The sequence below is a fragment of the Saccostrea cucullata genome, unplaced genomic scaffold (genome assembly GCF_032062105.1).
Source record: "Saccostrea cucullata isolate Sc308-1 unplaced genomic scaffold, CSIRO_AGI_Scuc_v1 ctg1933, whole genome shotgun sequence".
Taxonomy (NCBI): Eukaryota; Metazoa; Mollusca; class Bivalvia; order Ostreida; family Ostreidae; genus Saccostrea; species Saccostrea cuccullata.
Genome location: NW_026937413.1, coordinates 24,426 through 30,425, shown reverse-complemented (window position 1 = coordinate 30,425; position 6,000 = coordinate 24,426).

Here is a 6,000-nt window from a genome sequence, read left to right as displayed (position 1 = left end):
ATTTATTTACAGTAATGTACATTTAATTTAGGATTATGAATTCAGTGTTAAGAAATACCTTCTTGAACAACATGTTTTTTCTCTGGTACTGAGCCTGAGCTATTTTGGCCTTATTCTCCTGGTATTGATCTCCTGCTGAACACATACGTACTTTCCCCCTTTTTTGTTGTCCTTTTCTGTTCTTACAAGGGTTGTAATTTTTAGTTGTAAAACTGAACCTCTCGCTGTCCTATTTCATAGAGAAAAAAACGTGGAAACCATGTTCTGCATACCCCCGCCCCTTTCAACTTTAAAATAACATTTTTCTTAATTCGTTACTGTTATCATATTTATATATATGTCATTTCTGATAAAAGAAATAATATCCTTTATTTTCCTTCCTCATTCTCCAATTATAATCATATTATCTCTTCATTTCTCAAAATTGATTATTTATTACATTTTTTGTGCTTCCATAGATATTTCACTGAAAGATGCGGATTCGACCTGCTCCGCATCCTGCCTTTAGATTAAACACATTATTCCCATTTAAGACATTGCACGGGAACACGCAGATGAGGAATGGTAAGTTTTTTTTTAACTTTTTAAAAAGCTTTTCAGACATTATTTCAATGTTACTGACATGATAACTTGAAAGAATACATAAAGTGTCTTCTTTTACTATTTGGTATATGTTAACGCAGCATTAATATACGTAAAACTTTTGAACTAAAACACAAAGATAGGCAGTTCAAGCAAAGAAATACCATAATGCGACAACACCCTCAATAAATTCTGTTTCAAAAAATCGCACGTGATTTACGCGGATAGGTAGATCAAGCTATATGTGATAGGTTTAAATACCTATAAAGCTAAATATAGCTATATAGGTGGATCTAGTGATTTTCCTGGACCTGTTCATCATGTAGTGTTTGGTTAGTACATGTAAGTGTGATATTTACTCACAGACTGAATATTGTTTACTTCTTTAATCACGCCTTGCTAGCTATTGTCACAATTGTCTTAAGGGGATTTAGTCTTTAAAATTCACTTGGATTTGCTTCTCGTTTACGGAAGATAATGGCTCGAAAACAATTTTCCAGTTTGGAAATCGAAACTTTGATAGAGTTTCAGAATCATAAAGAAGTTCTTAATTCTTCGTTTAACAACACTTGAAAAACGCATAAAAACAAAGGGCATGGGGAAGTGTGGCATCAAAGGTAAATATTTCTCTCTTTCTTTCTCTCAGGCATGTACCAACAGGGGGCCAGGCCCCCACTTTTTTTCCCAACATTACTTTTACTATTGGAAATGTTCATTGAAAGGATGCCCCCCCGCCTTTATACTGCAGAAAGTTCATATCAGGAAATGTAGTATGGAATGCAAAAAAAAAGGTACTGAAAGAAGTTGGCTTTGAAAAAAGTTGGCCTCTACCCACCCATCCACCCACAACGAAATAGGATTTTCGATTTTGGACAATTTTCCTTTTTCTTGTTTGCTTTTAAATTTTTTTCGGGAAAGTCAAAAAAAAATTCTCTGTCCCCCTCCCCCACTTTCAAAAACAATGCTACGTGGCTGTCTCTATCTCTCTCTCTCTCAGCACTGATTAGTGAAAATTCCGTTATATGCATAATACGGTGTTTTGAATGCCTTAGATTTCCACACATTTTATAGCAAAATACATATGATAAGTGCATACATATAAATATACATATTTTTTTTATTTTAAGATTTACACAGAATGTTCAAATACATATTCTTTTATAATAATATAGGAAGTTAATTTTTAGCTCTACTGGTCAGAGACCAGAAGAGCTTATGCGATAGTAATGCGTCCGGCGTCCGTCCGTCTGTCTGTCCGTCTGTAAACAATTTTTCAAAACGCTACTCCTCCTACAATTTTAGTCAGATTTCAATATAACTTGGCACACAAGTAGACCACACTAAGATACATTAAATAGTGCATCGGTTTTTGATTTCGATGATCGGTGTTGCCATGGTTACTAAAAATAGAATTTTCTGAGAAATTCCTATAAAACGCTACTCCTTCTACAGTTTTGGTCTGATTTCAATATAACTTGGCACACAAGTAGACTACACTAAGATACATAAAAAAGAGCATCGATTTTTTATTTCCATGAACGGTGATGCCATGGTTACTAAAAATAGAATTTTTTGAGAAATTCCTTTAAAACGCTACTCCTTCTACAGTTTTGGTCTGATTTCAATATTACTTGGCACACAAGTAGAATACACTAAGATACATAAAATAGTGCATTGGTTTTTGATTTCGCTGAACGATGTTGCCATGGTTACTAAAAATAGAATTTTCTGTGAAATTTCTTTAAAACGCTACTCCTTCTACAGTTTTAGTCTCATTTCAATATCACATGGCACACAAGTAGACTACACTAAGATACATAAAATGGTGCATCGGTTTTTGATTTCGATGACCGATGTTGCCATGGTTACTAAAAGTAGAATTTTCTGTGAAATTCCTTTAAAACGCTACTCCTTCTACAGTTTTAGTCTCATTTCAATATCACTTGGCACACAAGTAGACTACACTAAGATACATAAAATAAGGCATCGTTTTTTTTATTCGATGAACGATGTTGCCATGGTTACTAAAAATAGAATTTTCTGCGAAATTTCTTTAAAACGCTACTCCTTCTACAGTTTTAGTCTCATTTCAGTATCACTTGGCACACAAGTAGACTACACTAAGATACATAAAATAGTGCATCGATTTTTGATTTCGATGATCGGTGATGCCATGGTTACTAAAAATAGAATTTTTTGAGAAATTCCTTTAAAACGCTACTCCTTCTACAGTTTTGGTCTGATTTCAATATAACTTGGCACACAAGTAGACTACACTAAGATACATAAAATAGTGCATCGATTTTTGATTTCCATGAACGGTGATGCCATGGTTACTAAAAATAGAATTTTTTGAGAAATTCCTTTAAAACGCTACTCCTTCTACAGTTTTGGTCTGATTTCAATATTACTTGGCACACAAGTAGAATACACTAAGATACATAAAATAGTGCATTGGTTTTTGATTTCGTTGAACGATGTTGCCATGGTTACTAAAAATAGAATTTTCTGTGAAATTTCTTTAAAACGCTACTCCTTCTACAATTTTAGTCTCATTTCAATATCACATGGCACACAAGTAGACTACACTAAGATACATAAAATGGTGCATCGGTTTTTGATTTCGATGACCGATGTTGCCATGGTTACTAAAAGTAGAATTTTCTGTGAAATTTCTTTAAAACGCTACTCCTTCTACAGTTTTAGTCTCATTTCAATATCACTTGGCACACAAGTAGACTACACTAAGATACATAAAATAAGGCATCGTTTTTTTTCGATGAACGATGTTGCCATGGTTACTAAAAATAGAATTTTCTGCGAAATTTCTTTAAAACGCTACTCCTTCTACAGTTTTAGTCTCATTTCAATATCACTTGGCACACAAGTAGACTACACTAAGATATATAAAATAGTGCATCGGTTTTTGATTTCAATGAGCGGTGTTGCAAGATTAATAAAAATAGAATTTTCTGAGAAATTCCTTTAAAACGCTACTCCTTCTACAGTTTTGGTCTGATTTCATTATCACTTGGCACACAAGTAAACTACACTAATTTACATATATTAGTGCATCGGTTTTTTATTTCAATGAACGGTGTTGCCATGGTTACCAAAAGTAGAATTTTCTGTGGAATTCCTTTAAAATGCTACTCCTTCTACAGTTTTGGTCTGATTTCAATATACTGTAAACGTATTTTTTTCCACGGGGTCATAATTCCGCGGAATCTCAATTTCTGTTTAATCCGCGGGTAGGTAATTACGCGGATTTCTTAGAGCGTCACTATATGCCTTACGTTTACGTTAAGTACGCTTGGACAAATTTCCGCGGAAAATTTGTTACCGTGTACATAGTTTCAATTAATACCACGCGGAAAAAAGTACTTCTACAGTAACTTATCACACAAGTAGACTACACTAAGATACATAATTCTGTGCATCGGTTTTTAATCAGTACAAACCAGTAGAGCTACAGTCTCGACAGAGACTTCTGGTTTATATTATGTATTCCTATAAAAATGAAGGTAAGCTCGGTAAGTGGGGTGACGAGAACGGCCGATGATGTCAAAAAGAAATGGAGAAATGTTTCCAGCGACTCCAAGAAGAAGTTATCACATGCGAGGAAGCAGGCTTCAAAAACTGGAGGAGGGTCATCGTCGGCAATGGAACTGAGTGCCACGGAATTAAGGTAATTGGAGACGATGGAACAGACAGCAACAGAGGGGATTCCTGGAGGAATAGACACAGCTGGCCCATCTTCGTCCAATACCAGTCTACAGGAAACATTCATTGCTGATAGGTAATAATCAATGGATTATTAAATTTATAAGATAACGCTAAGACATTTCCACCAAGACACAATATACTTTTATTCCCAAGCAAAAATTATGTGTCTTAAATTTGCATTGTTTCCATTCAGCGACCATCAAGAAAGTGCTAAAGAAGCCACATTAAAGACCACCAGAAAAAAGAAAAGATCTTCCGGAAATGAGGAGGCTCACGACTTAGTAGAAATAGAAAGGGAGAGATGAGAGGTAAAGTTTATGAAAATATCCGTACTCTATTTTTTTTTATTTTCTTGATAAAGATTGATTTCCAAAAGTACAATTATAAAAGCAAGTACAATATAAAACTTACTATTGTCAAATGTTCTGTATTTATAACTTTAAATTACAGGTAGAGAAAAAGAGGCTGGAATTGGGGGAAAGAAGATTAGATCTAGAGCAGAGAAGATATGGGTCCGGACATTATTATATCAATAGACCAATCACTGTATCATGTATTGGGCAATGGGCTGACCATTCATTATGGTATGCAGATGGTAGGTTTGCAAAGCACCCTTATTTCAAATTTGTTGTTCACAACATGATTATGCGAAAAAGAGCTTTAGAATAAAGTAGTTTTATCATAAAACAGAAACTTGGTGACCAACAATTTACAATTACAAGAGGGAGAGGATTCCACTCATCTCTCAAGAAAGTAAACCCATTTCCATCTGATTGGCGTGTTTCTTTTCTTTTTAAACCTGGGGCATTAGTTCAAAGACTAAGCCATGAGGTCAAACACTTCATTCAATCTGTCAATTTCAGTCCTTATCATGTTGTTTTCATGGGAGGCATTTGCAATCTCACAGAAAATTTACACACCAATTTGGCTCCGAAATTATTTATGATCACTCACTCAGCAAAATTCAGTCATTGATTCATAGTATTGAAAACACATTTAAAGAAATTCCATCATCAACTGCCACATGTTCCACCGTCCAATTTACCACTATTCCTCCCGTGTCTCACAGAAAGTTTCAAGATTATCAAATTGAAAAAGGGAGTTCTATCTCAGTAAATTCTCCTCAGACGAATTGATTACCAAAGAAGAAATCCTGGAAGAAGACATCAAAATTATTAACTCTACCATCTGTGAAATTAGTACAAATAACAACAGTTGTCCAATACGACTAGATAAAGATGTCGCAAAGAATTCAATTAAGACAAGAGGCCCATGAACCACATCGCTCGCCTGAGCAACTGGCTAAGTAAAAGTAAAAATTAGCTCAGTATTGAACAGTTTAAATATATTATAAAAATGGGTTCTGGAGAGGGGGAAGGGTACTTAAACAAACTTAAATCTACACTTTCTTCTAGAATGCTTTTGAGACGCTTTATGGTTTTGTTGTTTATAAGATAAAAAGCCTTGTATTCATTTGTCCACTTTATGGCTCCTCTATTCTCTTCAATTTCAAATCTACATTACCTTTTTTTACCCCGTAATCTTCATTTGATATTTTTCTCTTTTCTAAAAAGCAGTTTATTTTGCTTGTATTTTTAAAGAATTCATTGGTGACTCTATATTTTTATAAACAAGAAATCTGTGAGCCAATGCTCACTAGTAATACCCCCGCTCTGATGTAAATAAACACTA